Consider the following 20,422-nt stretch of genomic DNA (forward strand, 5'->3'; position numbering starts at 1 on the left):
TAAGAGCAGGGCACTTTCGCCACATGAGCCTGCTGAAATGAGCATGTGGGGTGCTGCCCAGTTCTCAGTGGATGAGTGCACAGAGCATAAATTGTCTGATCAGACTCTGGCCACAAATCCCTTCTTCCTCCTAGAGATGGGTCCCAGCAGCACAGGCCCTGCTCTGTGAAAGGAGCAGAAACCCCTCTATGTCAATGACTCCCTTCTCCTAATTAAAAAAACACCTGCCTCCTCTGTTGTCCTTCAGGAAGTGAACAAAGCTCATCTGTATGGCCCCCAAACATTACAGCCCACAGGGGAGGCTCTGCTGCCCGCCAGACAAGACGTTGATAGGCCCAGAGGCAGGGGATGGATGGGATGCACTGGGTTAATGGCATCAGCAGGACAGATCCTCTGTTACACACGCAGGTGTTTATAGTCCCAGCAAGCAGGCCAGTTAGTTTTGCAGGTGGAGGAAATTGGAGACGAAATGCAGACGTCAGCAGCACAGACTGAAAAGTCCTTTTCCTTCTCCCTGGGCTCCTGGTTACAACAGCTCCTGATGTCTGCACCATTCCCACTCCTTCCCTGCTCCCTTTCCAGTCTTTGTGATGTTCTCAGTCCAACAAAATACTTGCCTAGAGATTCCTGGATAAAGCTGTAGGAGTGATGCAAAGTACATCACCGACAGCTTGGCCATGGCAGACCAGTCTTATCCATACCCTGACTGTGACACTCAAGGGGCCTGATCTATAGCCAAGTGCTGTTCTCTCCAGAGAAGACAGCCAAGCCCCTGCCACCCTTCCTGGTGTTTCTTTGGCAGCCCTCATCCCAGGCTCTCTATCATGCCATGTGTGAACCTGCACAGTGTCCCTGAGAGGTAGGCCAGTTATCCTTATTTTGCAGGGAAACTGAGACAAAAAGAGGTGTCATAGTATGCCTATGACCACACAATAAGTCTGTGCTGGAGCCAAGAACCAGGCATCCTCAGTGGCAGATTAACACATGGGCCCAGGAGGTCCAGGCCCAGGGGCCCCAGCCAATCAGGGGTGGGCAGCACATGCCTCCTCCTTTCTGGAGGAGCGGCAGTGGCTTTCTGGGACCATCTGCTGTAAGGAGGGCACATGGGTGCCCTGCTCCTGCTCTCCACTATCTACAGTGGCTGCCGGCACCAGTGCTGGGACAGTCCCACCGCTCTGGGGCTGGCAGAGGGACGGGTGGGCAGCTGGGGGTGGTGCAGAGCCTGTGCCCCACCCCAGGCTGGCCCTGGCCCACACCCATCCCATGGCACAGGGGGACTACAGCCCTGGCTGTGTGACACCCACTGGGCAGAGATGCCAGGTTGGGGCTGGGGCCGGGGCCATCTTCACCTTAGCTGCACTTGTGCCCTCTGGCTTGACCCAGGCATGCCAAGGAGACTGGGTGGGCCCAGCCGCAGCCCCCTGGTGGCACAGAGAGAACCTGCCCTTGCCTGATGAGGCAGCCTCCAATTTTCAGTTTGCCTAAGGTCCCAATAAATCTTAAGCCACTACTGGGCATCCCAACTCCTGCGTACACCTCACTAGACACAGGATACATGAGAAGCAACAGTTTTTTCTGATCCTTCCAAATATTAGATGTTAGTAAATGCATAATGCTTTTAAAAAAATAAAAGCAAAGCCTCCAGGCCAGTTCAGGGAGTCAGCTTGAGTGGTCTGCAGCAGAACTGAGGAAGATTTCCCCTTCTGTGGCAGGGGTTGGGTAGAAAGCAGGGGCTGTGGCTTATTGGGCCTGTGGGCTAGTGTGCAGTGGTAGATCTGAGCCCAAAGTCTACCCCAAGAGCTGCTCACACCCACTGGAATAGGTCCCTCTTCCTTGCTGCCCCTCTCAATGCCATCACTGCAGAGGGAATGTGGAAATCCCTTGGCAAGAATGTTACACTTTCCCACTACAGATTTGCTTCGAGCCCCCTTGTCAGCAGGTCTGCCCAGAAGGCTGTGCACTCCTGGTGTAGAGAAGCCTAACCTTGAATGTGAAAATAGCTGTGTTTACATTCCCTCCCCAGCCCGCATTGCCTTTTATAGGCTGCTCGCACACACTCTTCCACACTGTTATTATAAACAAGGCCCTGGTCGTCTTGGCACACTGGGCACTGGCACATGCCACGACTACTTTGGATCAAATGGCTGCCTTGCCTTTACATGCAGCATCCCAGGAAGTGCTGAGTTAGACCTGGCATTTCACAGCTTCACATGAGCAGTGCTCCCCTTGCCTAGCTGATGGGAGATGCAGCCAGTAGAAAATGCCATGGCATGAATGTCTTCTACAGAGAGCTCAAGGAGACACCTGGCTGGAGCTGCGCTTTCTTCCCCCGTGTGTAGAGGACTCTATATAGACAGTGAGCATAAGGACAGACCCAGTGCCCAGCTTCTTGTCAGAGGAAAACTTGTTTCCTTTTTTGAACTTCTTCAGGTAATACTAACTGCCAGGGACCTAAGGAATCTCCTCTGCTAGACAAAGACTCTACCTCATTTAAACCAACTGTGCTTTGGATAAGATCCCATGGGAAGGAGCACTGGGTAGCACTCACTGGAGAGGAAATCAGGATCCCTGGGTTCTATTTTCCAGCTCTGCCAATACTTTCTTGTCTTTTTATTAGCAAAAAAACCCCTTTGTTTCCCTGTGTCTGGTTTCCCCATCCACAAAGCAAGGCTCAGGAGTTCAACTCATGGATATCTGCAGAGTGCTTGAAGAACCCCAGCTGGATGATTCCTGAGAAAGACTGGGCATGTCTACACGTGCTATTAGCGTGCAGCAATAAACTCTGACACACATCACACCAGAGTTATTGCTCCCAAGTGTCACATTTATACTTGCACCTGGGACCGCAGTATGTTGAGGCAGGTCAGAGCATCCCTGGCTGGCAGGGGTCCTTGGGGGCCAGCCTGCCAGCCCAAGGCCGCTCCAACGCAGTTCAATGTGCTACAGTGGGGCTAGCTGGGGCACAAGGGTACTTCAGTGCAGGGCTAGCCACCAGGCAGCCCCTGTACTGAAGCACCCTCACGCCCTAGCCAGCCACATCAGCATCCACACATGTGGTGCTACAGAGTTTAACAAAAAAAAAAACCCACACACAAAACTCTGCAGCAGGATTGTACTGAGAATTATTCAGTGTTACCTGGGAACAAGGAAGAGACTCTCTGCAAGCATGGACTACCCAGATTTATATATGCCCCCCTGTGGCTTATGGCCTACTCTCATCCCTCATGATTTCAATTACAGCAGGATCAGGCCCTGAAGTGCATCTACTGTCTTTGCTATATGGATGCACTGAAGCCTTATTACCTATTGCACATGGAAACAATACCCTTTCTACTTCCTTTTAGAAACATGCATTTCTTTTGCTCTTCCACCAACTGCACTCGCTTCTGAAATAAAGCTGTAACTCCGGTCTTGGAGTGCGTGCTGGCAGGGGCTGGAACGTCCTCTGACAGGGCAAGAGGCAAACCAAAGGGCACCACAAACTTCGGCAGACTCAACAGCATTTTTGGTCTAATGCTGTGGCACAGGCTCATGGTTCCTCCTTGAACATCCTCTGGGAGACACCCAGGAGGCAGAACTAACACTTGAGGAATTGTTCTGGCACGTAGCTGAGTGAAGTGGGTTTAAGGGCCGACATGGGTGTGGACTAAGCTGAATGGGTGGTTCTCAATCTTTACCATCTTAGACTGCCTCCAGGACCCCAGGCCTCTCTAGGTGGCACCTGGCAAGGACCCCAGCCAGCGGGCACTATGGGGAGGGCAAGTGATCACAACAGCCTGACACTGGGTCAGAATCCTGACCTCATCCATCCCCAGTGAGGGCATTTCTGTCCCAATAAAGCTGTTCTCAATCCCCTCAGTGCCATGGCAGGCATTACCCAGGCATTTTCTAACCATCTGGATGTCCTCCTGGCAGAACCCTCGCCCCACTGCTAGCCTCCTCCTAAGAGACCAGAGGGAAAGTGGGGCTAGACCTCCCTGCTCACAGACACATTCTTAAGGGGAGCTAGAAAGAAAGAAGTCTAACGGAGATAAGCCCAAGCCACAACATTCAGCTCTAGTCTGTGCCAACAAGTATTTTGCCCCGCCTACATTTGGATCCACAGTTACAGCAATCAGATGGTCTGTCTGGCCTGTTCTATGCCTTGGTTTCTCCTTCCATCACTAAAGCTCTGGCGTAACATGCAGCCTGAGATCTTGCAGACCCGAGCGGAGGCTTTGTGAGACCGAGACCATCACACTGCTGTCTACTACAGTCCCTTTGTTTGATATGTAGACATCACTTTCCCCTTTACCTTGAGTGGCCTGTTTGGACTCCATGCTTTTTGTCTTGGGTTATGCCATATACTCAGATGTCTTGTAGTCAGACAGCAAACAAGCAGATGAAGCCACCTGGGCAAAGTGCATTAGAGATGGTGGATGGAAGAGAGGAATGAAATCAGTACAGAGGGTGTTCTGGAGAAGTGTTAAATCAAAACATTACCCCTTGAGTGCCACATTGCCTACAGACCTCAGGGACAGGGCCTTGTGTGTGAAATGTGTGACTAAATGCTTCAGAAGTCAGAAACTGGGGAGCAATGTCCCATTTGTCTTCAATGAGCTGTAGGTCAGGCCTTTAGGGGGTGCCACCAACTGTTTGCTTTGGTGCCTTTTAGATTTGGGGTTTGCAGTGAAGGCTAGGCCCTAATCTGCAGGTGAAGCAGAGCCTAAAGTGACCAACACAAGCTTCCCCCGCACCGGGAAGCACCCCCTCTCACCCTGCCTAAACACACATACCATTCCTCCCCCCATGACTGGCTGTTTATTTCAGCAACGCTGCTGCTCTGTGTTTGTTTTTAATATCCGAGCTATTTCATTTTGCAAGGACCATTTTCTGAGAAAATTTCAAGAGGTGTTTTCCTTGGCACCCACTCCACGCCTTGCCGCTTCCATGAATGCTTTTCAGCATCTTAGCCACTCAGGGACAGCAGGAGCTATTGTTCTGCCAGGAGTCCTGCAAGTAGTAACATGCATAACACCTCCATAAAATCAACACCAAGGCACTGGCCCGAAGACAACAACACATGCTTACTGTGGGCTTGGTGTCCCAAATACCAGTGTGCAGGAGAAGCTCAGTGCAGAGATGCTGAAGGGATCTGCCTTTCCCTGTCCTAGACAGGCAAGTGTCTTATGAACCAGACCTTGCTCTTCTAGGATGGCTCCTGAAATCAAGCTTTGATCAACATGTCTTGGCAATGTTTTAGTCCATCCCAAAGGCTCACTTGAAGTGACAATGATGGAAACAACACAAAACAGTAATTCTCACATTCAGAAGTTATTTCTGCTAGCTAGCAGGTCAAGGAGGTAAAAAAATCTCCATTAAAATAACAAATTCCAGGAAATTCAGAGCTCAGGAGAAAACTCTGTTCTGCAACAGCAAATCCTGTCTCCAAAATTGTCTCCTTTACGGGAGTGGGAGGTTGTTGCCATCAGTCAACTTGTGCACCGAGAACGTGAGCAACTTCAAAGATATCATGGTACATTCTCTGTGCGCCACTGACTCCACTGAACTTGAGTGTCAGCAATGCATGCATCTGGGTTACTTGCATAGTCTCACACCTTATGATGGATGGAAACCACTTTTGGTTGCATTTTTTTAGCATTTTAGATTACAGGAATTGTGAAACACAGAATCATATGAATGCAGGGATGACTTCAGCAGAAGTGGTCCCCTGACTGACAGCAGCTTTAGGATGCCTCAGAAGAGGGTTCAGGAAATGTTGAAGCAGTTAACTATGGAGTCATTTTCCTATAGAACATCCTTCCCAATCTGCATCCCTGAGTGAATGACTTAAGACATAAAATCACAAGGCCCTATACCCTGAATACCTTTTAGAGTAGGCATACAAATGCTTTTTTGAGTGAAAAAAATTAACTAAAGTAAACTCATCCCCGTGGTGCTACCTACCACATTGTGCTATGTTAGACATGCACTCTAGAAAACACTCTTCTCTTCTCTACTACTCTGCCCACAGGCATATCCTTCACTCCTTTCAGCAAGTTGATGGGAAGGGTATTGCTTTGTCCCCATCTAACATTTTGACCCACCACAGCAGTTTGATTGTTTCTTGGTATTGTTTTATCATGTTGATAGTTTGTTTTGTCACTAAATCCTGCAAGTACAGTCCAGCCTGAGATCTCGGGTACTCAGAAGGTAGATGTGAAGCTGTCATGCTACTTTCCCTTCACTCCCTTTTGGTTTGTTGACTGACCCAAGAGATCAAAAAAGATTCACTTTGGGCTCACCCACTAGGATCTTTTTAGGTTGTGCAATTGACACAAACAAGCAAAAATAATCTCTTTGGGACAACCAAACAGTTTCATTTGATCTGGACAGGCGAGAATGTCACTGGCAGTATCCCAGGTAGATGGCTATGACACCATGCCCATGCCTCCTGACATGAGGCTGCCCCTGGTCACAGACGGGAGCCCTGCACAGGGGACATGGCTACCTGCCACAGTCCTGTTTCGACTGCAGTGGGCCTGGGCATTGGGAAAGCTTCTTTGTACCCTGAACAATCACACTGTTGAACCTCCATAGAGTAATACATGTGCCCAGGCACCAGCCCCCTGCTGCATTGTGAGAATAAATGTCTTGGCAATGTTTTAGTCCATCCCAAAGGCTCACTTGAAGTGACAATGGTAGAAACAACACAGAACAGTAGTTCTCACATTCAGAAATTACTTATAGCCAGCTAGCTAGCAGATCCACCTCAAGATCAAGGAGATAAAAATCTCCTTTAAAATGACAAATTCCAAGAAATTCAGAGCTCAGGAGAAAACTGAGATCTGGTCTACAATCATTTGCTGTACGAGCATTTGCTGTAGACAAGCTTGTTTACAATCTCTTGGGCCTTGGCATCTTGCAAAGATGGTGGAACTCAGAGCCCGGCTGGGAGCACCGTATGTCCAAGATGTCAGCAAAAGAGCTGGCCCTCTGGGAGATACCAGCTCCAGCCGTGCTTTGAACTGTAGCCTCATAAATAGCTATAATCACCTCTTCCTTGCACAAACATGCACACAAAGATGGGGATATACACAGGCCTGTATACAGGTGTGCACATTTGTTTGTACACAAGGATTAAAATAGCATTTCTGTCTGCTTGCACTACAACTGCAGGGCCATTACCTGGCCTAGCCCCCCTCTACATACTGTACAGTGGGACTGGAACAGGCTTGCATTGCACCTGCTGGCTAAACATTTCAGCTGCTGGCAGATCCAGGCAGTTGTAAATCAATATGTTGCAATCTGACTGCATCATGTCTGAAAATAAAAGCTGTGCTCTGTTCAGTGTGTGCCCTATTATTGCAGACCATCTTCTGACACCTGGGAAAAGTCTTGCAGAGTCCTCAGGTCCCCACCACTTGTGGCCAGGACTGGGGAGGAAAACTGAGGTTTTGATAGCAAACCTAGCAGTCAGTTCTGTACTGGGACTTAGAGACTTTGACTACCCTTTGAGGGACACCGTTACCATGTTCCTCAGATCTGAATGAACAGGCCTTCTGCTAGGATCCAGGCTTTTATGTGAACCCACTCTCCTCACTACCAGAACAGGAAGCCCAGGAAGGATGTTCAGAGGTGCCCCTTAGGAATTCAAATGAAAGCTGGACTTTCAGCTCTGCTCTCAGTTCATCCAGGCCATGCACTTCCCAAACCAAATATTTTCTTAGGGTTTGGTTGGTGAAAAGTAACTTGCTTTGGAGCAGGTAGCAGCCACCATCTCCCTTCCTCTGGTTAGATGTCCTGGTACTTTACAGGGTAACCCACAAGGGAGAGGCAGGGATTTGCCTCTATTAGTCCAGCAGATATGCCTCAAAAGAACTGAAACATCCACTTACCCCCAGCTCCACCAGCAAACTCCTCTCTTCTCAGAGCCTCTCCCGTTCTAAATCACAGCTCACAGGCACCAGACACTTTTCTCAATGTTTCCTCCAAAGCAGAGCCCCTGCCCCAGCGTGGCTGCCTGCCCAGTTGCTCTCCACGCACAGCCAAGAAAACCTCACTCAAGTAAAAACAAAACGTGCGGGCAGAGGAGGAGAGTGGGGAGACGCAGCTCTTGTCTTGGGGCTAGGCTCTCGCCCATGTGGGACTGCACGAGACAGGCACAGAGGGGAAAGAGAAAGAGCCTTAAAATTGACAACACATGGCTGTTTCTTATCCTAAGGCCGAGTAAATAGGTCTTTCATGCTGGGCCAGTTGCCATAGCAACAAACATGCAGGAAATATCCCAGATAACTAGAATAGTGGCAAAAACATATGTTTTGGATAAAACATTTTTCTCCCCTTCTACAGCTTTCTTCATTCTGAGGCTCAGCACAAGCTTGTCTTTCAGAGCAAATACCTTTGCCGTATCTGCCGCAGGTCAGAGGCCAGCTCAGGAGATGAGCCCCATGCCTTTCCCCTGGGGACAGACGAGAGGAATGCTCTGTTCTTTGGACAGCCTCTTCCTCCTGCTTTTGTTAAGTAAGGTGCCCATCATCCCTCTAGCAACCAGAGCACGGGAGCTCGGGGGTGGAGGGATGGCAGCCCCTGCTCAGCAGTGACAAGCACGAGGGCACAGTGGCCTTGTAGCTAAAAGCTCCTAAACTGATGCACAAAAGACCTGGGTCCACTTCTGTACATGGCCACAGATTTCTTTTCTGGTATGATCCTAGGCAGATTCCTTACTGTCCCTGGGCCCCTATCTGTAGAGTCGGGCAGTGACAATCCTCCTCTGCCCGTCTCATCAGTTCAGAGTAGAAGATCCTTAGGTGAGGGGCCATGTATGCTGCACATCTATGTGCAGTGTCCAGCAAAAGGGGCTGTGGTCTCAGTGAGGCCTGTTAGAGGTGATTCTGCAATATTAAGGACAGTAATTTCCTGGGGAGAAGGGATTTAACTCAGATGCTTTGTCTAGCTACCAGAGATGGGGAAACTTGGGCTTTCCTTGCCAGATGCTGAACTGTACTAACAGGAAGGCTGAGCAATATGTGCTGGCTCTCTGGGCAGAGTCCCTAAATCACCAGGGAATGTGGAAGAAATAAGAGTTACTTGATCACCCACACTGGGACCACTGGCTCATTATCTGGCACTTGCTATTTGTTACCTTCCTGTACAAAGAAAGCTTGAGGATGCAGTAGCATCTCATTAAGGGACCAGAGTCACAGGTTCAAGCTACTCTCTGAATTAGTGGCAAGGGTTACCCCCAGGGAACCCAGCCAGAAATGGGTACCTGTCCATCAGGCTGGGACAGACCTTGGATCTGAACGAAGAGCGTTCCAGTCATCCAGTCAGAGTGGAAAAAAAAATGTAACCCACTGAGCACCATGAACATCATTTTGCTAACATGCCCCAGTGCTGAAATGGTTTTGTTTGTGGAGATCAAGGTGGGCATAAAAAGAGAGGGCTGAGTTTGTAATGAATATGAAACCCAGTTACTAACTGTCCCAGCTGTACTGCTGAGCTCTGGCTATACAGTGCTGGATGCCCCTAACTACTAGAGAGACTATCAGCAGCAGGTACCTTGCTGGGTAAGGGTTGGCACTCCAAGCTCCAGAGAACAGTTTCCCATTCTAGGGGAAATTGTGAACATTTCCTGCTGGAAACACCACCAAAGAATCTTATCTTGGTCTGTTTCCTTCCATCTGGTCCCAACAGACACCTATAAAGGCAATACTGAGCAAAAGTCATAGAATCATAGAAAATTAGGGCTGGAAGGGACCTCAGGAGGTCATCTAGTCTAACCCCCTCCTCAAAGCAGGAACAGCCCCAACTAGATCATCCCAGCCAAGGCTTTGTCTAGCCAGATTTTAAAAGTCTCCAAAGATGGAGATTCCACAACTGCTCTGGGTAAACTGTTTGAATTCTTTTCTACTCTCTTAGTGAGAAAGTTTTTCCTAATATCTAACCTTCCCTTGCTCCAACTTGAGACCATTGCTCCTTGTTCTACCATCTGCCACCATTACAAACACTCTAGCTCCAAGTGGACTCATTAAAAATTACTTTAAAAACTGAGTCATTAAAAATTCATATGCAGTTATCCAAATCTTGGAAAGAAATCCGTGTCTGATGTGAGCTTGGGGGAGGAAAGACACATTGGTTATAAACATGAATAAGCATGCTTGATATTGTCTGTCCTTCTCCAACATAAGAAAAAGGAATGGGTCACTTCAACTGGCAGAGAGGCTGTTTTTGTCTAATCAAAGGTTGGTTGGAGCACCTTTCACCTCTGTAACAGCTGATTTTAGGGGGAAGTGACAAAGCTGGAGATGGCTCCAGTTACAGCCCACTCAGGAGTTTTGCAAGTAATTGCATCTGAGTTATGAGACATAGGTAAGTGTTTGCAAATTTCAGCCCATGCAACACTTCATGGTTCCCATTTGTGAAAATAGGAAAATAATTCTCTTCCTGATAAACTCATAGTTATGGGGACCAGCAGGTTGGAGAGTAGTGACTACAGCTAGGGAGAAGCATTACACAAACTGCTTTAAACCTGTAACAGAACATAAATTCAGTGCACATAAAACAGTTTCAAAATGGCTGAAACTGGTTTATGATTAATGTGGTTGAATGCAGCATCAGACTTAACTGATTTGGGTCAAACCAGTTTATGCAATGTCTGTCTCAGACCCCTTCCTGGTTTAAGCTAAACTGAAGTCCCCCAGCATCCCAGATGCTTTACAGCCCTGGATTGGGCTGGGCTCTCTGCTCCAGAGAACAGGTTAGCTTCGCCCCTCTGCTCCCTGGCCAGAGCTCCGCTGCTCAAACAGGGATCCCCCCCTCCCTCCAAAAGTCACCCACAGCATGGACCCCAGCCATGTGGTATGCTAGCTAATGCAGAGAGGGGTGTGTGCACATGTCTACAGTTTCACTGTGATAGGCAAACAGAACAGTGTCTGCTTAGGGCTTTTTGAAGATAATCAACAGGTCAGCTGGTAATGTCCCTTCATTCCTTCTTTGGAAAAAGCTGTTTAAGAAGAGCTTGAACTAATAAGAGAGGCTTTTGGTTTTGCTGATGGGCTCATAAACACTGTATTATCTCCCTGCTGGCTTCCTCATTTGTCAGGTTTGCAGACAGTATAAAGCAGCAGGAAGAAGAATATTGAAAAGCTCAGTATCATCAACAGATGCATGCACTGCACATCCCCTCCCCACCCCGCTTTGTCTCAGAGTACTAGCCAGGGGCTGCAGTCTGGCAACACTCTGCTCCTTGAGCAGTGAGCAGGGAAAAGCCTGGTACAGTGCAGGAAGGGTGGGGGTTTACGTCCTGCCAGGGCCTGACCACAAGCTCCCCTTGGCTCGGCACTGTGGAAAGGAAGGCAGAGCTGCTCTAGTGCTCCGTGGCACCCCCTTCCCCACCTGCTTCTAGCCTGAGCCACTGTAAACATGTGCCTGCATTTTTCTCAGTCCAGTGGGAAAGTCTGAACTGGTTTGCAACTGCACAAATCTAGAAAGGTTAGACTAACCTGCAAAGATTGAATCAACTTAGGCTCAGGCTTTTTCAATGTCTGTCCACAGCCCAGGAAAATGGCTGGGGGCGGGGGGGGGAGAAAGGCTGCTTATTAGGTACTGGCTGTAAATGCCTAGTGGTGAGTTAGCTGCACAGCAGTAGGGAGATAGGGCAGAGCCCTGCTGGAGCAGCCAGAGCACTGTTGTGACACCTGTAGTAGCAGCCGTAAGCTGTTCATTAGAATTAGAGCGAAGCAGCTGAGCTAGGGGTAGGGGGTTACCTGAACCAACAGGGGCTGCACCCCAGGGATCTTAAAAGCCAGCACCTAAAGAGAAGAAGAGGAAGGCTGGTGCTCTACTGGGGGCAGAGCTCACATCAGGGAGGAGCTGCCTGGGAGACTTTGACAGGTAAACACCATGGAGGCAGGGAGGTGAGAACCCTGTGGGAGGACGGCTGGAGGTGGGAAGGTGAAGGTTTCTGTTAAGCTGCTTCTTGCTTTTTTTTTTTTTTTTTTTGGTAGTAAACTTCACCTGTTAGATCAGCAAACTGGGTTTGGTTAAAAGGGGCGATGAGGAGACCACAGGGAGTGCCTGAGGAGTACATTCAGTTTTGAGCCTTGTCAAAGGTCAGAGCTCAAGACATAGGCAGAAGCCAGAAGGGTTAAAGCCTGAGCCTGGAAAGGCCAGGGGCCTAGTGTCCAAGAGGGGTGAAACCCCAGGGCCCAAGAAGAGCAAAACCAGGACCAAGGGCCCACAGTCCAAGAGCCACAGGCCAGAACCTGGGAGCACAAAAGCCAGGGGTCAAGGGCCCAGAGCTCAAGAGAGCAAGACAGGAGCTAGGTCCCAAAATTAAGGTTCAAATCAATGGGCCTTGGGCTATGGGCCCAGCTAGAGAAAGGGGATAGACTCCAGAAAGATGGAGGCCTGACATTGATTTGGAGGTTGAGTTATTGGAGAGATTAACTGATAGCATCTGTGAGGCTTGGGCACAGCCATAGGGGTGGAAGGAGACCATGAATAGCCCTCAAGGCAACAGGCATCCTGGAACATGGACAGGGCCAGGAGGGCCCCACTCAGCACTGAAGGGCAGGACTGGGAGCAGCAGGGGCTGGGAGGGACCCATTGCCCAAAACATAAAACAAGGGCTTGTTCTGGGACCTTGGGCAGCCTTCCTTTCCATAATCAAATTAAATTTGAACAAAGGCATGGCCAGCAAGGAAGATGGAGGGTACCTTAGGAGCCAAGGGCAGGGCAGGAGCTGTGTGGCCCCCAGGGGGCATCACAGCCACCCCAGGGTTCAATCCTGTCCCAGGTGGGTATGAGCCTTGAACTGTTCCAACTAGTGCAGAGGACCAGAGCAAGGGACTGTTATCAGTCAAGAGCTGCATGAGTGTCCTTCCCCAGACTGACTGAAATCCCACTGGGCCACCAATGAGTGAGACCATCTTTGGGACAGCTCCCATTTTACTTGCATGTTGTTATGCACATATGCAGAAGTGTGTCAGTTTGGGGTAATACATTATGAACAATACACAGGACAGTTTCCCCAGCACCCCTGTATTGCTACCACTGGAGAAGAATGGGCTAAATTTTAATCTGGGCAGCAGAAGTATGAGATTATGAACTGGCACGTAGCTATATGAGCTAGTTCAAAAGGTATTGTCAGGAACTGGTTTGGGACCAACAGACATGAATAGAGCACTTGGGGGGAGATAATATCTTCCCCAAAGCCTGAACATTAACTTTCAATTCCCAGGAGGCACTCAGGCAAACCACTGTATTGTGCCCTACCATTTCTACCTGTGGCTAGGAAACAGCTACGTGCCAAGGTCTTTTCACAAACTGTGAAAAAAAGTGGGATAGTGGAGGATGGGATTTAAGCAGGATTTAAGTTTTAAAGAACATGGCAGATCTCAGCATCTGCACAAATCTAAAGCCTTTGGGTTCACACAGGGCAACTGGCTGTGGTAGGGCGGTTCCTGAACAAGGCCCAGCTTTGCCAGTCTAACCCACTAACCTGGTCTGCTGCCATCTATTTGTCCGGTAAACACTGGCTTAGCCTGATAAGACTGCCAGAGGACACAGCACATACCCCTGAAGGGGGCAATTTGAATGAGCTGCAGGGAGGCCCATTTAGTGGTTCATGACTGTATAGTTCAAGAGCCTTGTTCTGGAATGAAAAGCTCAAGGGCTGATCTGTTTGAACAACCCAAATTTAAAGGTTGGCAGGGAAGAGGTTTTACTCAAAGAGGCTGCAGAGATTGAAGCTGGAAGGCCTAGCCTCTGAGTTGAGGAGCTGACTCACTCCTTTGAAGAGGCCAGACTCAATCAAGTAGTAGGGCTGTTTCCAAGTGTCTGCATGCTGAGCTCTCTGTGAATCCGTGACAGCTTTTCTTGGTTATTTTTGTACAGGAAAAGCCCCTTCTTCCAGACTCTGCTGGTATCTGCTTCAGTCAACAGGCACAAGTACATCTGAATACACCAATGCTATCACATGATATCCTCAGAGCAGGCAGGGCAGACAGGTGCCTGGGAATCCTTCCTGACCAGGAGACTGGTCCCTTATCCAACAGCACAAGATTCAGTTACTCTGATCTCATCCTATACCACTGCCACATACCAACAAATAAAGAAGGCTAAAGCAGCAAAAGATGGGACCCAGAATGGGGTCTGGATAGTAGTAACTTAGAGCTCAATTGATTCACTTCACTGGTGGCCACTCAAGTCTTCTCTCCACTTCTGACAGTGCAAAGGTCAGTGAGATCCCCCAACTCCAACAAGGCTCAAACAAAAAAACCTGGCGTTATTTCTGGCTTAGGATAAAAATACAGGAATACCATAAATAGCTAAAGAAAAAGCAACCCCAAGCTTGCTGCAGCTTCATCATTTGTCCTGGTTTTGTTCGACTTCCAGCTTGTTGAAGTGGAAAGGAAAGAGCAAGAACAGAAACCAACCACCAGCCATGCATTAAGGCTGTTATAACACGTTGCATGTACATAATACAGTATGCGTACGGATTTCTAAACCCTTCACAAACACTGGCAGTCACAGCCTCCATGGGATTCCCTCTCCCCATTCTGAAGATGAAGAAACTAAGGCTCAGAAAGAAGAAATGACTCATTCAAGGTCACAGGGTAGAGGCAGTATCAGAAGGCAGATCACCTAATATGTAGTCACAGATGCTAAACACAAGACCCAACTGTTTCCTATGCTTCCCAAGGCAAATAAACACTCCTCATCAAGGCAACCAGTTCATATTCTGCTACCTAAAGGCATCAACTGAATCCTCTTTGCCCCTCATTTCTCAGGCATTTTGTTCCATTCACATGTTTGACTCATTTCCACCCAGGCCGCATCTCTGATGAGAAATAAACACAAAAGCGTAAGTCAAGCCATATGGCTAAATTCTCCATCCTTAACTTGCTTACAGAAACTCGGGCCAAATCAGTTTCATGTCTGGATCTTGCTCTCAATGGACTGAGTTAAATTATAGAATCATACCAAGTTAGGGTTGGAAGGGACTAATGGCCCTGAAGAGTTCTCCAATATGCTGGAAAGAATGTGAAGAGGACCATTTTTTCCATAAACCTCCTTCCCCCGCCTTTCTTCTTGCTTTGACTCATGCAGCTATTTCAAAATGGTTGCCAATAATTTGTACATGGAGAAAGAAATAACTTGCTTCTTGAGTAGGGAAGGATGTATAGGATTCAGGCAAGTCTAGTCTTGAATAAACTTCCATTTTGAAAGGAAGTATTAAAGCACAGTGCCAGAGCAATGGCACCTTATGACACCATGTAAACACACCCAAGGAGAAGGGTACAAAATGCAGCCCCACAGATGGAAGGGCAAGCAGGGCTGGTTTATACCTCAGAATGGAGCAAAAGGAGAGCAATAGAGTGATAAAGCCAAGTACAAAGAGAACAGCTAAGCTTGCCTGCCCTCAGTCACTTCTATCCATCATGAATACAGGTAACAGGAGTTGGACATGATGTCACCCATGACTTGTCAATAGCACTTTGTACAATGGTATGAATACTTCCCAATCTCTACTGGGAGCACCTTGACTGATGCATCATAGAATCACATTTGCCTTTTTCATGACCACAATCAGTGGTGGCTTATAGTCATCCGGTGATTGACCAACACACCCAGGTCTCTCCTTCTCAGCCATTTTCAATTGATGTGCTCCCAACTTACAGGAAAAGATCTTGTTACTTGGGGATGACCTAGCATGTTGCACTATTAAATCTCAGCCTATTACAATTATAGCAGTCCTTGAGGTCATTCAGTTCTTCCCATATGAAATTATTTGCCATCAACTTTGTTGACGGTGTCTATCACCAGCAAGTTTCATTGGAATTCTCTTACATTTTGTGCCAAGATCATAAACAAAAATTTTAAGTAGATCATTTCCAGGGCTAGTCCTTGAGGAACTCCACACCCTCCTACACTTGCTACTTCTGCATTACATATTATCATCATTGTAACAGAGGGGCCCTGCTAGGGGCCGATCACCACATGGCCCACCCACCTGTTCTTGGGCTAACTGCCCACTTTACTCACCCACTACACCTTGATCTTAACTGATTAATAAAGATGTTAATTAAGCAGGAGGCTGCCCATTTACTGCCCTGATGCCAGGGGGTGCTATCTGCAGCTCTGTTCCTCCCCTACACCACAGCCCAAGCCTCACAGACAGCATCTCAATGTTCCCATAATCACCGGCCCCACTCTGGGCCCCAGAATCCTTCTACCAGGACCCCTGCATGATCCCTCCATTCAGGCAGCCTCCCCGCCTTCAGTCAGCTATGTAGCTCCCTGAATCTTTTTTCCCCTCTTGTGTGTGGTCCTCCCCTGGGACCTTTAGCCCCTCTAGCCCTGGCCCACCCCTAGGCCAGTTGGGACCCCAGGCCCCTGGCAGCAGCCCCTAGCCCTTGTGACCATCCTGGTCCTGGCCCCAGCCCAGGCCAGTCGAGGGTACTCTCTCACTCAAGTGTCCAAGTCCCTAGCTCTTCACTCTCTCTCTTGGGGTCTGCCCTCTGGGCCCTCCAAACACAAGGGATTACCCACCTGGTCATAGGGGCTAGGGGTTAAAGCACCCCAACCCACCTTTCACCAGGGTGATCACTGGCTCAGCATTTCCTGGGGGCTCCCACACTACTGAGAGCCCCACCAGGCCACCCACTCCCAGCAGGGTGCAGTTTTAGGTCATACCCAGGACCAAGGAGCCTCCTGCCATCCCCTACAGCACCTCCCTTTCCTCCAGATGAAACTCAGCAGCCCTCAAGCCAGGCAATATTTTTGCCTGACCTCTAACAGCCAAACTGCCATGTTTATATGGGCAGCCCTGAGCCTAAAATGGCTGCCCTCATTAGGCACCTGGAAGCTGCCAGCTCCAGGGCCTTAAAGTGGCAGGCACACCCAGTGCCCTGCCACAATCATCATTGTGTGGTGCAGCAGACCTGCTAATTCCACATCTCCTGCACTACCTGATTTCTTTCTGTGCCTTGTTCTTGTTGTCATGTGTTCCCACAGCTCACCCCCTCATCTAGGGGGGCAGTACTCCAACACCTGTGGTTTGGCAGCTGTCTACAATCTTGAGATCTTGTTTTCTCTGAACTCTGTTGGGCTGCACTTAATGCATAAGATGTTCCTATCATGTACTCCCATAGTGTAATGTCATCTCAGAGGTTCTGAATCCAGTCCTTGTCTTTGCCTCCTCAGTTCTTGAACTCAGTGCCAGCACTACCTACATAGCCATCTTTGTCCTTTCTTCTTGGTCCTTACCCTTAAAGAAAAGAAAACACCTCTCCTATAAACTCTTTATTTATTGCCATCTGTTTGCTGGACTCATCACAGGGCAGAGCTGCAATGTTTTTTTTTTTTCTGGTGTGTGACTAACTGACATGATAATATCTGTATTCCCTAATTGGATACCCGAAGCTTCTGTTCACAAGGGGAACAAATGCCTGAAGCTTCTATTCTCAAGGGGAACAAATCAAAGATGCTACCTTTCTGTGAACGTGAACCTTTTGCTTTCCATAGGCCTATAAGAAAAGTGTCAATATTTGAGTTGCAGGTGTGCTGAGGCAGCATGGTCTGCTGAGGCAGTATGGTCATACTGAGCAGCATGGCCTATTGTGTTCTTGCACTCCTGTCCATCTGTCTGTTGTCCCTTATCTTATACTTAGATTGTAGGCCTACCTCTTTGTTCTGAGTTTCCTCAGTGCATAACGTGATGCACCCTAACCGTAACCCTAACCCTGGTCCATGACTGGGGCACTTAGGTATTTTGACAATGCAAATAAATAGTAAAAGTTTTTGAGACCAAAGCATCTTCAACTGAGTAGGCTCCCCAGGGCAGGTGATTGACTCCATCGGAGGTCTGTATTGAGCAGATTCTTTTTCGTGTTGGGTGGTGGAACCGGAGCTTGCTCCATCCACTCCATGCATTGACCTGGTATTTCAGTGCTTCCAGGACCGGTGCAAAAAAACAGGAAAAAACAAAAAACTACTGTAAAGGAATCTGAACTTTTTATTTAAGGGAATGTGCTTGAATTCTATTTTTGTGGTATTCTCCCAGCTCTAATCAAGACAGGAGCAAATTATGACCTTCTTTACACCTGAAGGCATCTGGAGTAACTTTACTGATACTCCAGTAGAAATTAAATCAGAAGTTGTTGTAAATTTCTAGCTTTTCAGTCATTAGAGTGGAATGCAGGTTACATCATATATTATTTACAGAATCATTCAATCTATTGAAATGAAGGAATTGCATCCTTTGGCTCACACAATCATATGGTATCAAGTTGACTACTGTGTCCTATTCCAAACTAATTGATTATATGAGATTTCTGAATTTAAGTATTACAAAAAATGCTAGGTAGGAGCTAATATATGAAATAGTTTTTCCTAAAATTCAGTTTAATCAAAACTGAGTATTTGCAAGGCAATGTACTAGTTGGGACTAGTGCTTGAGGAAAGGTTCCTAGGGTCTGCAATGTAAAAGCAGAGAATGCAACATCCACTCTAGAACAGCCAGACCTCACAAATTAGGGCACTTTCCTGGTAGGTGGAAGATGCAGGTTTGAGTCTCTGTTCTACCTGAGGCAAAAGGGACTTGAACTGAAATCCCCCAGAGTGCAGGCAAGTGCCCCACCTGCCAGGTGGTCCACTCTCCTGCAAGGCATCTTTTTCTTCTTTCCTTTTGGAGTTGTTCCACTTTGTATAATCAGTCAAGCATTCATTGGAATAGGGACTTGGAAGAATGCCGTTAATATTAGTGCTTTTCCATCATTGGACCTCCCTACATTATTTCATTCATTAAGCTGTGGATTTCAGAAGGGTCAAAATGCTCCATCCATTGCTAAGGGAACAACCCAGTCTCTTTGTTCAACTTTATGGTAATGATTTCTGTGCGACCTTGTAATTAGAGCAGAATCAGGAATCTGGATCCTGTGTTTTCTTTTACTGGGGGTTAATTCATTAATGTTTGCAGAGTGATTTGAGGGTGCCACCGGCAGGCAAAGGGTTAGTTTAATCACATTACAAAAAATGCCAAAAACAGCGTTCCCTATGCCAAGTGAGGGATTCTAGTCTACCGTGCACTGAAGGGATGTGGTGAACACCTATCAGGTATAATAAGGCAAACCTAGCTAATAAGGTGGGGCTGTTTTATCTAATCTTAGACAAAGGGAAAACTGGAATGATGATTAATATCGTGGCCAAGTGTGCTGGTGCCAGAGCTAAACTGACATCATTGGCCAAAGCCAGCAGGTATGTGAAGACCCTCCACCTGCAGCTACTAACCAGCTGATGGTAATAAAATTTGGGGCCTCTTCAATTCCAGGCTCCTTCCCCAGCCCTTTGATCAGGCAGTAATGGATAGATCTCTCTGGCAGGAGCTATAGTCATTTGTCTCCAGTAAAATACAGTTTAAATTTGTAGGAAAAGTCTTACATTCCTTGAAAAATATGTCCTTTCTGTACCACCTAGGAGCAGTGATGCTGGAGTGCAGGGCTGGCCATGGTTATCAGGGAGTCTGGTGACTGGAGACAGCAGCTGGATGCTGATCTCACTGTAAAGGCTGACCAAAGCATTGGCAGTCATGTCTAGTGGTTCATACCAGGACCAGTCAGAGATTTACAAGGGTGCAAGTAGGCCAGGGTTATAGTCAGGTATAAATTTGGGTTTCAAAATGTAAAGACAAGGTCATGGTCACAGCAAAGCAGGTGATCTAGGCCAGGGGGGTCCAAGAAAGAAACAAGAGTCACTAAAATGAATCAGGAAGATCTGAGACAGCAGCACCCAACAATGCTGCTGTTGGGACAGGGCCCTACATGAAATAGGTGGGCATCTTAGCTCTCCAGCCAAGGTCATCTGGTCCCCCACTGGAGACCTTACGGGAGAGCCCAGGCTGAGCTGCACCTTGGGCTTCCACCTGCAGGGGCCAAAGGTCTAGGTTTAAATCCCAGGGATTGTGACACTTGTGTAGACTGTAGACATTTCTCCACTAAAGCCTGTGGAGGCAGGATGAGATCTCACTGTACTTCCTGCTACTGGCCAGAGACAGATCCAGAGGGTCTGCAGTGATACGATCACACCCCACCTTTGGCTGTACTGCACCTGAGTGGTCAGCTCAGCATTTGCCCAGAGTCCCTCCTTTGCATGGCTCCAAAACCCAGAGGGTGAGTGCTGCTGCTGATGTTTGTCTTCTCCTTTGCCCTGCTGTTGAATTCAGCAGGGAGGGAGAATGAAGGAAAAGGCGAACAGCAGCAGTGCTCACCCCTTGGACTCTGGAGCCACATGAAAGCAGAGACTCCAGCCAGATTCTGCCCCCATCCACTGGTGACCTCAGAGCTCACAGCTCAGACAGAGCTCTGGCAGAGCCCACACAGACCAGGCACTGAGCTCAGTGCTCACTGCATGTGTGCAGCACAGCCAAAGAGGATTGTTG

At 48.1% G+C, this 20,422-nt stretch overlaps 1 protein-coding gene across 1 annotated transcript in view; it reads right to left on the reverse strand.

Annotated features, from left to right (window-relative positions):
- CDON (cell adhesion associated, oncogene regulated) overlaps positions 1-8,058 on the reverse strand; it is a 189,409-nt gene extending 181,351 nt beyond the window's left edge. The window contains exon 1 of the mRNA XM_090027842.1: positions 7,878-8,058. The gene's annotated coding sequence lies outside the window, so the exon portion shown is untranslated. The remainder of the gene's footprint in view (positions 1-7,877) is intronic.
- Positions 8,059-20,422: the final 12,364 nt, after the last annotated feature.

Source organism: Crocodylus siamensis, chromosome 14, assembly GCF_052110815.1.
Source record: "Crocodylus siamensis isolate JL-2025a chromosome 14, ASM5211081v1, whole genome shotgun sequence".
Classification (NCBI taxonomy): Eukaryota; Metazoa; Chordata; order Crocodylia; family Crocodylidae; genus Crocodylus; species Crocodylus siamensis.